This window comes from Hippoglossus hippoglossus, chromosome 22 (genome assembly GCF_009819705.1).
Source record: "Hippoglossus hippoglossus isolate fHipHip1 chromosome 22, fHipHip1.pri, whole genome shotgun sequence".
Lineage (NCBI taxonomy): Eukaryota > Metazoa > Chordata > Actinopteri > Pleuronectiformes > Pleuronectidae > Hippoglossus > Hippoglossus hippoglossus.
Genome location: NC_047172.1, coordinates 9863297 through 9875816, shown reverse-complemented (window position 1 = coordinate 9875816; position 12520 = coordinate 9863297).

Below are 12520 nucleotides of genomic sequence, written 5' to 3'. Positions count from 1 at the left end.
GACCTAATCAGCACCATGCTGACTTCAAAAATTTATTGTGCGGTATAGTAGCATTATTCTTAACGACACGACGGCTTAAAAATATATCAGCTGCACAATGTCACACAACAGAAATCAGCTGATTACCACCGGAATAGAAGAAATTAGAAGCCAGAACATTGATTAGGGTCGTGATTTCCCCAATTTAGTTGTTGTTGGCAATCTCAACCAATACAGGAAAGTATAGGTTTGGGTATTTGTTCAGATGAGTGCAGTGACCGTTTGTTTGGACTGTGTTAATACTCCAGAGTCTACTTCAGAAGTATTCTTTGTCATTAGTGAGTCCTCCTCAAACAGTTCTACAATCTACTGTCACTTTTTTAATTGTTTGCGTGCTGGATGTTGTGAACAGAGTTAGAAAACATTGTGCTCATCCTACCTGGTTTATCTGCAATGAAGATTTTATAGTGAGCGTTTTTCATAAAATTAAACAGAATTTGCTTTATGACAGTTTGTAAGATATGCTTTTCACAAACACACACACAGACAGATGTTTGTGGAATTAGTTGGTAGATTGATGCTGAATATTTTACAGCTATTCAAAAAAATCGTTGAATCGTCGAGGGGTTTCCCATGATAACAGAATAAGTGACACGGTCGTGCTGGAGAGTGTTTACCCTCTTCAGAACGGACGTACAGTCTGTGTGGTGAAAACAAACGTTGAGTTTATGGGAATTTTGCTGCCAAATCAAGCTCATCAATCATCCATGCCACAGTTCTATTCCTGCAACAGTTGCACCAATGTATCATCATTAATTTGACACTGATATATTGATGTTTAATAATGATGTTTGATGTAGTATTTTCACAAGATCTCTACGACACTTCCATTAAGACCAAGATATTCAATCATACGGGGGCTATAGGTAATAACTGTCCTCAGCAGATGCCCCAAAATGACATAATGTATGTTTACATTAAAGTGACACAGTCCATGAGCGACCGTAACCTATGACAAAACCCACATAAGGAGGACGATCAGATAAAAAAACTAGAATGGCTCTGAGGAGAGTAAATACTTCTGCCAAGGCCCAACAGTGCTTTCATGAATTTGATTTGGATCTGCACCAAATTCAACAGACTCTTAAATATCAGCCCCCGAAACGAGATCATGAATTATTCACTGAGAAATCAACAAAGATGTTGAAAAACACTCGCAATCTTCAGGAAAGTGAAGGAAGAAATTTCTGGATTTGCACCAAAGTTTATTGAGTTCTTTTGGTGCCTTCCACCAAGTTTCGTGACAATTTGTCCACTAGTTTTTGCGTAATCGTGCTAACTGACTGAAAAACACAGATGAAAACATAACCTCCCCGGTAACGGAAACTAGAACCGTTATTAGAGCGAGCAACAGTCACGTTAAATTCAAACAAGCCTCACAAATAACACATATCAACGACAGCTGCTTTCAGACATGCACTGAACTGAGGGAGAGCCTCTGGATTATCTGCGGACTTTCTGCTGACTTCGTACTCGGGGGCCAGCTGGAGAGAGGTGAGAAACTTCTCTTTGATTAAAGTTGAATTTAAAGTTGATCGCTTAAAACCACATTTGCAATATCATATGTATTCAATGTGCTCATCGAGCAGATCTAATGGAAAAGCATTAATGACTTTACAGGCTGCAGACCTGCTGTCAGTGCATCAGAAGTTGGGCTCTTTGGTTGGAATAAATGAGAAATAGGAAAGTGGTCGTTACCTGTTGGCTGTAGAGGGGACGAGAGCCGATAGCTGTGGAGCCGGTGGACAGTCGGCCTTTCCTCCACAATAGAATTATGAGCAGGATGGATGGTTGAGCCATGACATCAATATCTACTTATCCATGTGTCCATCTGGAAATCGGCCGAGAGGAATGTGATTAAAAGGCTGCGTGATTCATGCTTTCAATTCTATTGATCTCCTTATACGAACCATTACTGGAGACTCACTCACTCACTCACACACACACACGCACGCACACACACACACGTATCACATATGGACTCACACACAAAGGGCAGTGGATACATAAACACACTCACGTATTACATATGGGCACACACACACACACAGGGCAACGGACAAAGAAACACACGTACACACACAAGGCAGTGGACACAGAAACACACACACAGAGCAGCGGACACAGAAACACACACACACACATGTATCACATATGGACACACACACACACACACAGGGCAGGTGACACAGAAACATGGACACACACAAAGGGCAGCGGACACAGAAACATACACACATGTACATACACACACACACACACACACACACACGTATCACATATGGACACACACACAGGCCAGCGGACACTGAAAAACACACACACATTAATGTGCCATCCATATCTATAAATATCAGCCTGAGGTAGACTGACTGACGACCTTATTTCCTCTCCCTCACACCCTTAACCCCCTGCCACACAAACACACACACACACAGACACACACACACACACACACTGAGGTAACGCAGGCCTTCATATTGCCGGGGAAAGCTCGACAGCTAGTTTGCTGTGAATTTAAAGTGATAAGCTGAGCGAGTGGCGAGCAGAAGCTATTCCTGGACGTTAGGTGCACAAAACCGGGCACTGCCGGAAGATTTATCTCCTCCTCTGAAATTTCATTTGGGGGAAGAATAATAAGGCATAGGAAATGAAAGTTAATCAGGAATCCTCTCTCTCTCTGTGTCACTTTCTCCCTCTCCTCTCCTCTCCTCTCCTCTCCTCTCCTCTCCTCTCCTCTCTCTTCCAGACATGGGGTTTAAGAGCTTGGCTGAGGCCCGCTTTATTTCGTCTGGAGCCTTTTGTGTGCCCACCCCCCCACCTTTTAAATGCTTCATAAATCAGAAACAAGGCACACACTTCTGACGCTTTGTTGTCCCACAGAAACTAATTACAATGAGAGAGCCCTTTCCGCCGCTGAAACAAACCGGAATAAAACAGTTCGCCATCCAACACCCGCCAGATAGGTGGGCAGGTTAGAAAGCATATGGAGGAGACTGCCGAGGGATTCAGCTGCGAGGTGGCATTCTCATTATTATCCTATATAGAATCATTTTAATTCCCTTTAATCACATTTCTTCTGTAGAGTTCAGTCTAGTGTGAAATCTGTATTACCTATTCATGAGATGTAAGTTGCAAGTCCGCCCCAACATTTATTTGCAACTTGTACGATGTCCAAACACAATAGCACCTTCCTCCGTGTTCACCAAGATTTCCCCCGTCCCCCTAAAAGAATCAAACATCCATCTATGGAGGTATGAACAAAAAAACGATTGAGGTGTGGGTCCAAAATTCATTATCTTCCACAGCATCCTCTGTATTTTCCACGCTGACCGGGCAGGTTTTAAAACAGCCAACACAAAAGCAGGTAAATATTGGAGTTTGTGGACCCTGAATGCAACCGTCTGCAATACGACAATACTCCTGGATAATGCTGCACAGGCTGTTTGGAGAAACTTAAACTGTTTGTTGGGTTTTCAGCTGCTTGCGGCCGTGTGAATCTGCGTTTCCCTGAGGTCGTCCAAGTTCAAGATTAATCTCCAACCTCTGGAGTTAAAGCCACAGAGATTCAACACAAAAACAGGCCATTTATCTGTTTGATACTAGAAAATAACAACATACAGCATATTTCTTAAAATATAAAAAAGAATCAAAAAACAAAGTGAAAGTTGTTTTCCCTTTAAAATGAAGCTGAAGTAGACTCAACAAATCTCCCTGGATCTGATCTTTAAAGTTCTGTGAAGTAATTTTTCTAATGCTGAAGTCACTGTAACACTGAGTCTAATATGAAAAGGTCTCTGGTGCTGCTGGACCCACGGAGAATTAACACTTTCACCACTTTCCTTTCCCTTAGTTTTCTATCCTGTGCATAAAGACTGTGGACAACAGTTTCACTGCTCTCACCAAGAAATGCTTTAAAGTGTCATTTAATATTAATATCTTTCACTTTCTTTTACATTGCAAGGTGTGTTTTTTTTTTACATTTTTGTGAATTTCTTAGGAAATAATGCGGAGCTCTTTATTAAAAGAATCAGGCATATGTACAGTACTTAGATGATATTTGGTGCAGATCCAGATAATGCAGATTCTGTGAATCAAAATTGTATTTTTAGTGGGTTGATCTTTACAGTAACTCATCGAGCTCGGAAACTATTTGCACTACGCATACATTTCCCTTTTCCAGTGTGTGATGTTGATTCATCTTTCATTTTCAAGTGACATTTGGAGATAATTAAACTATCTTGATGTTCTTATCTTTTGCTTTTTACTCTCAACTATATCAGAGAATAGATATTTTTGCCTTCATGTAACAGTTTGCAGAAAACGTCTGTGTAAATCGCATTTGTATCTGATTTGAATACATGTAAATGCAGTATGGTGATACAATGGTCAATCAGCCTTGGCGGAGGTATGTGCTTTCTGATGCGTCATTATCTTCCTGTCGTTTTAACATCAATAACATTCAGTGTAATCTGCCGTTTGTGTGGTTGGATGTTTGTACGAAAGCTTCAGAGGTTAAAAAAGTCATTCAGTGAAACCTCTGTAATAGTGTTTTATTCCCTCAGTGCTTCACTCGTGTCACCTGGGTGCACTTGGCTCATATTATTTCTTTGTTTCCTGTCAATTAACCACATATTTAATAGACCAATATTGGACTCTCAAAAACGTACTTAACCTTGCCTTCTGTTTTTTAAATCGCAGGTTATTTGCAAAAAGAAATGGGGCATTTCATATGTGATTTATCAGGACCAGAAAGGCAACAATAGGTTTAATGCAATGCTCTCCAAGGCAGAGGAAGCAGCTAGAGAGGGGGAAAGGGAAGAAATGAATTGAAGTCAATTAAAAATGAGCCGAGGACACAAGTGTGCTGCAGTAATTTAAAGAGCAGCAACATTAAAATATGCTATTCAATGACCTCGAGTTCTGCTGCTGCCCCTTTTAAATACATCAAAATCATGCAAATAGTTGGAAACATGCACAAAAGGCTGCATATTAGCATCGTGGAAATGGGCCTGTTTATTGCTCTAATTTATGATGGAGAACTGGGAGAGGGATTTTTACAAGGCACAGGGATGTGAAGGCTTTATGGTTGTTCAACACAGATAGCCAAAAACCAATAGCATCCTTTTGTAAAGATGCTTCTGCTTATTGAGATCATAAGGTTTAGGTATTTATTTGAGCATATATGAGAGGAAGCACGTGGATAAATAAACCACAAACGCCTACTTATGTGTCAGATGGCGAGGAGTCAAAAGCTTGAATGCAAACCATTAAGCAGTGGTTGATGAATCCAATTTTCCTTAAATAAAGCAAAGCTGCTGTCTGTCATTCCTCTCGGCAAGTCACTTAACCTGAGTCGCTTGTGTAAACACCCGGGGGGATAAATGGGTATTATCTTAGAGGAGGCCAAGAGCTGGCAAGGAAGAGGGGTGATGGAAATAGGTAGGAAAAAAGCTATCGCTTCCACTTCCTGGACAATGAGGATGGCTGTAATGAGCAGTCGATTCGTGTGTGTGTGTGTGTGTGTGTGTGTTCCAAGAGGAGCAGAGAGAGAGAGAGAGAGAGAGAGAGAGAGAGAGAGAGAGAGAGAGAGAGAGAGAGAGAGAGAGAGAGAGACTCGTAATGAGGTGTCTGGGATGCTGATGTGTTTTTTCGGCGATACGCAGCGTAAAGCTCACAGTTCTCTGAGCACGGTGCTCCGACGCACACACACCTCCTGACCGCGCTGAGCCGAGCCAGATTGCTTCGCAGTGATGTGGTTGCGTTGAGCGAGGCTGTGATTGGCGGCTGTGTTTACCTGTCGGTTCGAGAGATAACCAGAAGCCTCTCACTAGGATTTGTTTCTGTCTTCTTACTAAAGGGGCAGTCCAGCATTTTAACACATGAAGATTAATGTACTCATCACAAGAAATACTACTCTTGTTGGGTTCTGGGGGGAGCAATCAGTAGGTTAGTGTTACAAAGTGGTTATGAGCAATATGGAAGATTTAGACATTTGCTTTTAAGGTAAGAAGCTATAGCAATGCATTATGGGAATTGTAGGATTTCATGTTTTTGTACCAGGGGATAAAAGTCGGTCACAGCTACATTCTTTTTATAAATCCCTCACAAGTAGAACCAATTTTATTGAAGTGGATCACTAATATCAACCCTTTAATGCAGGTTATATGGGGGGGATGTGATGTCAAGACTTTTTCAATGAGTCATCTTTGAAATTCTATACATACATTTTCCATCCATCCATCCATTGTCTTCCAGTTAGCCAAGATCAGGACCTAGGAATGGGATTCCGAGGCGTTTCCTAGGCCATGACCCAGACATGGAGGGACATGCAGTCCCTCCATGTCTGGGTCTACCACTGAGTCTCTTCCCAGTTTGGTGTATCCAATAAACCTCCAATGGAAGGCGCCCAGTAGGATCTCTGATGAGATGCTGAGCCACCTCAGCTGTAGCCTGCTAGGTGAAGGAGCAGTGGTTACACTCCGAACTCCTCACCCTATCTCTCAGGCTGAGCCTAGACACCCGACGGAGAAAACTCATTTCGGCCACTTTCATTCATGATCTCGTTATTTCGGGTCAGCACCCCACAGCTCGTGACCATAGGTGAGGGTCGAGATGTATCAACTAGTAAATTGAAACCTTTGCCTTGTTGCCTCCCAATACTGCTGACGCCGCACTGACTTGCCTACATCTTGCATTCCATCGTCCGCTCTCTCATGAACAAGACCCCAGGATATTTGAAAAAAGCTGATTCCTCATGTGCAAAATTCAAACACACACAGTCCTTGGGAGTGTGTTCAAACTCAAGAATAAACCCAGTGCTTTATTCTCTGTAGCATCCCTTTTTGCAGTTCATTTTTTCATTTTCAGTGTCTGGTGCTCTGCTGTCGATGCGTCTGCCATTTCCCCTTCCTCTCCTTCTTTCTGTGACCCATCCCTTTTTCCTTCGCTCCCTCCCTCGCTCTGTCGTCTGCTCTCTCCTGCCCGGGCCGAGACTCTTGCCTCATGGACGAGCTCTGTCCGCCCCTGAGAGCTAACACTGAGCTCTACCACATCTCCCAGCATGACAGCAACAAACCAAAAAACGGTTTATTTGTTGTGTGTGTGTGTGTGTGTGTGTGTGTGTGTGTGTGTGTGTGTGTGTGTGTGTGTGTGTGTGTGTGTGTGTGTGTGTGTGTGTGTGTGTGTGTGTGTGAGAGAGAGAGAGAGAGAAGGAACGACTTTGAGGCTTGCATCATTTTCCAGGCAGACAAATATGAAAATGTGCAGGGCAACTCTTGCATGACAGCCCTGTCATCATCCATCCATCAATCAACTTTGCAACATATATGTACACGGACACAGGGAACACATGCACACACAGATGCACACATCGTGGGGTATGTAGAAAGATGCCGATTGAATGTCATGTCATTTATTATCCTATATGAACCCGGGGGAGGAAAGGAGATGGTGAGAAATATGTCGAGGGCTGAAGAACCAAATATGACACCTCACCAAACCGGCGTTTAGGCCTCGGAACCAGAGCACAAAACCATTTTGTTCCTCATTTCTTTTCATTTTTCTCGTCACTGGATGTCACTTCGAATTCCGCTCCGTCTTTGAAAGCGGACGGGGACAGGAGCTCCAACCTGGGGGGGGATGGTGATTGAAGGAAATGTGGACAGGTGGATGGAGATAGAGGAGGAGCAGAAGAAACTGACACATAAAGAAATGATACCTTCAAGGCTTGTCTGCCTGGTAACGATCATTTTTAAGTGAGCTGTCGTTATGTTTTAAGATAATTTGAGACACGATCAATCCGCTATCCTTAATCTTACCAATACGTCATTACAATATGGAGATTTTTTAATCACCAACCATATCCCGACGTCTGCAGCCAACAGCCATTTAGGTCAGGGCCTCTCCTCCGTCTCTCCTGTCTCTGTACCCCGAGTGTAAATCAGAGCCCTAAGCAGGCAATATCCTCAGCCAGTCTCTCTGCTCTCTCTTATCTTTAAGCCATATATTGCTTTTTTTTTCCCATGCAGCAATTTCCCCAAACTTAGCCCAACTCTCCCCCTCAAGACTTATGAAGATCAGGTTTTATTGGTCGGGGTCTCCTGCGAGTGGATTGAGGGAAGGTATGAGAGGGGCAGGAGAGGGGACGTACAGATTTATTTGCGGTGGAGTCAGAGGAATGGGCTGCCTATTCAACCGGTATCTTTTTTCAATTGTACACAGTAGATATCAGACCGGAGCGCCGCGGTACTGTGGAGCAGGTTTTGGGAAAAGGTCACAGTGCCGCCTCGCTCGCTGCATACAGTCAATTTGTTCAGTTGGAGAGATTTAATTCTTTGCACAAGCCCGACGGGAATGAGTGGGGACAAGCGTCGCATTTGAAATGTGTCATTGTGCTTCACTTACTCACTTTAAAGAATAGTCATTAGTCTGATTAAATGTCATTTCTAAAACACAGAGCATGGTGCATATTGATTATATTATTACCATATCCACCACTTCCAATTGATTCACACTGCGAGCTTGATATTTTTGAAGGGAGGCTGCAATAACACGGTTTGAGTGACAGCTGGCGTCCTCCAGGCTCAGATTGGAAAGGTTGTTATGTGCCGAAGGCGTGGTCATATAGATAAAATATGGTTCCAGTCATTTTAAATATTAAATGTATTATGCATGGACGGCTCTCATTCATTTTGCGCGTGTTCAAGTTTGATAAGTGCACGTAAATGAACTGTATTCTCGGCCACAGCGGGAGCCCGTTGTAAATGGAACGTCAAACGAACATTTCTCTGGGAGCGACGGCAAAAGCAGCGGGTGAAAATTATTTCGAGACTCGGTTTTTATGGCTGTTTTTCATCCTAAATGGCATCGCTGGAATGAGACCCAGCTAATTATAAATGCTATTTGTGAAATATGAGGCTGCGGTTTTGCAAAAAGTTGCTTCATTTTCTGTCGATGCGTTCAACAGTTAAGGTTTTTTCAAGTCAACATGAAAAACTAGTTTTAAGAGACTGCAAAAAAGAGAAGAAAAAAAAAGACCTGAGAATTCTTTCTTGTTTTAATCCTGTTCTATTTTATCCTCTGCCCTCCAGTGAGTCAACAGTAGCGGTGGTGGAACAGATTCGCCGGAGCCCTGTGAAAACAGAACAGATTCGCCGTAATCTGCTGTATGAAGTCAGCATGTTATTGTTCCCCGGGTTTTGAGCCGTGATTAGACAGCAGATTGAAGACATTTGTTGTGCGCAGTCCCCACAGATTACTGAGACACACAGTGACAAAAAAAAGGAACAGCGCAGCCAGATTTGCATGCAAAGGGGGTGAGAGTGTACGGGGGGGGGGGGGGGGGGGTTGTATTCTGCTGCACTGTCATGATAGAGAAAACAAACGTCTCACGTGCCAAGCACATGTTGCAGATTCAGACGGACGTATCACACGAACGCTTTCTGACACTCAATGTAAATCACACACTCAACTACACATAATGCATTATTACACTGCCGCCAAACACGTTGAAACGGAGCATCATGCTAAGTGTAATAAAAACACGTTTTTCGCACCATAAAGGCTGATGAATGTGTTTTTGAAAAACTCCACGCCGCCTTTGGAATAATAGGGAGTCAAACTGCTTCACAGATGACACAGATACATAAAATATGTTCCAAAAAGTTGGCAAAGCTGTGAAAGGATCGAGCCGAGGCAGATTATGCAAATCTGTACCTTGACTAATGACGTGAAAATTGCATGTCCGCACTGCATTAACGTACACACCGATTCACACGCGTGCATTAATAGGACTTACAAGACTGAGCTGTCCGTGACAGGTCCACGTTTACTGCGCATAAGCTTGTATGCATATGCATGTGCGTGCACGTATGGGAACACGCCTTTATGTGTCGCTTTATGTATCTGTGTGTGTTCTGCTGTCAATGCCCAGGCACATACGTGTGTGTTTTCCTCCCACGTCTCCAGCTCTAATAGCATGTCCTCTGGATTAAGTGACATAGATGGATTGTTTCCTCCTGATGCACCATCCACCTGCAGGAAAAAGAGCCCCCCCCCCCCACAGGGCAAACCCTCCCTTATTATCTCCCCCTCTGGAGCACGGGATTCCGAGGCCGTCGCAGAGGATCAGCAATGAGGAAGAGGAGACAAATGGAGACGGCGAGGCAATCAGCAATTCAGATCAGTCTCGCTGTCAGAGGATGTAGGTCATAATATGTATCTGTGTAAAGGGACAATAGGATGTTCCACCAAGAGGGAGTAATAGAAAACCTCCCAGCGAGGAAGTTTAGGTAGTTAGTTTAGTTAAAAGGGAAAAAACACATTCATTAACATGCATATTTAAAGCTACTATTTTTACCTTAAAACAGCAGCTTCAACATTAGTTTCACTGAAGTAGATCAGGGAGAAAGTTGCAGCTTTCATTCTCACTCCTCGCCCTGAATATCTGTTCTCACTCTATGTAACTTTGGTGAGTGGGTACGATCTCATGTGAGAAGTGAGTAACTGGCGCAGCTTCAACTGTCAGAATCGGGCCCAAACTCTAGATCAGTTAAAAAGACTTAGAAGTCATTAAAAACTGTATATTTAGCGGAGAAACTTTATAAAATATCACGAATCCTGAACACAGTTTGGTGTATTTGTTATAGCGGCAGCTCTTCTGCTTCAGTAAGCTGAGGATCCTGGGAAATAGCCATTGTTCAGTTGTGTTGTATTCAGGAAGTGGGACTACACAGTCAGAGCTCGGGTCAACACATTGATATCCTTTGTTTTCTGCTCAACATGAAAGTAGAGAACAAATAAAAAAACTTGTAATGGCTCGGACAGGGAGCACAGAAGAATTAGTCACCACTTGTTTCTGCAGATGTGACGCTGTTGCTCAGTAAAAGCTTCATATTGTCGCTTTAAATGGGACCGATTTAGGCCAGTTTTCTTCTGCCATCCCTGACAGGTTGATGGTAAAACAACATACAAATAACATGTAGACACATAGAAAACACACACACACGCTTAACATAAATAATTCATACATCATTGACAAAACTGTACGAGAAAAGACAAAGGCACAAAGCGTATGGAAGACAGGAATTACAAATGATTACTATAACAATATTAAGACACAAGTAAATCAAGCTAAAGCACAAAAACACAAAAACACAAAAACAACTAACTAAACCTAACCTTAAACATGTCTTCATAATGTGACTGTGTAAACAGATTCAGGTCGTCACACAGGTTTCGATATTGCAATTAACAGTTGGACTGAAAAATATCTTTCCTCCTATTTTCATTTTAAGGGAATAAAGTATATTTTTCCTTCATTGGTGTATTTTATTGCTCAACTGTCGTAGTGCTGTAATGACATCATGGGAGGATCTTCGCACCAGTAGTATAAACATGTTGATTTCACTGTAAAATCTCTCCCCTCATGAAGAAAACCACGACTGAAGACACTGATTTCTCCTCTCGAAACATAAAATGAGTCGCTTCTCGCATTCTGAGTTCACTTCAGTGGAAAGAAAACGCAGCCGTAACACGTTCTGCAGCCTGTACATGTCGAACCCAAAGATGTTTTAGGAAATCACTAACTGGAGCAGAATTCAGCAGCTGAGGGGAAGTGGATCCAGCAGGAAACCAGACAAATTATTTATGATAAGCCTTTAACATCACGGATGAATGATACGCATCTTAAATCTTACACACACACACAAAAAAAACATCAGCAAGAATTACACATCTCATGCAAAAGTATTTTTGGTGATTTTCTTGTTGTTGAAAAGTACAGACCAGGAAGAGCTGATGTACACAAAACTGTTTCCCACTTTCAAAGCGTTAATGTTGCTGCTCTCTGCAAGTATTTTTAACTTCAAACCTGTTTTCTTTTCTTCTTTTTTTGCCCGGGATGAGGAAGTTAAATCAAAAGTCTATTTTCAGGACTTTAACCCAAATTTAAATCATGCAAAAGTTTCTAATTTGCATCACAACATCTTCACAGCGTTCTGCCTCCCTCTGGCTCTCCTCTGTCTTCCTCCTGTCTCCCTCCATCACCCCCACACCTTCGCTCACCTCGCTACCACACATCAGTAACAATCTCATTTACCGCCCCATTAATTGCTGAAATCCCAGACACTGGTGAGAAGTGCGCGCGTGCGTGTGTGTGTGTGTGTGTGTGTGTGTGTGTGTGTGTGTGTGTGTGTGTGTGTGTGTGTGTGTGTGTGTGTGTGTGTTTGCCAGTAGCAGCAGTGTATTGAGGGAGGACGTTGAGGCACAGAAGCTCTACACCCAGGATGTGTCACTGGTAGTAAACCTCCTCCATGTGCTGTAAAAGATTCACTCTGGGGCCTCGCTGAGGAAAAAATAAATTCCACAAAGACACTAGATACAGCGTGTACGAAATATTACCCACCCTTGGTCTTTCCATAAAGTATATTGATGAGATGAATTCAGGTAGAAACCATTATTCCTCATCAATTCTCCTTAT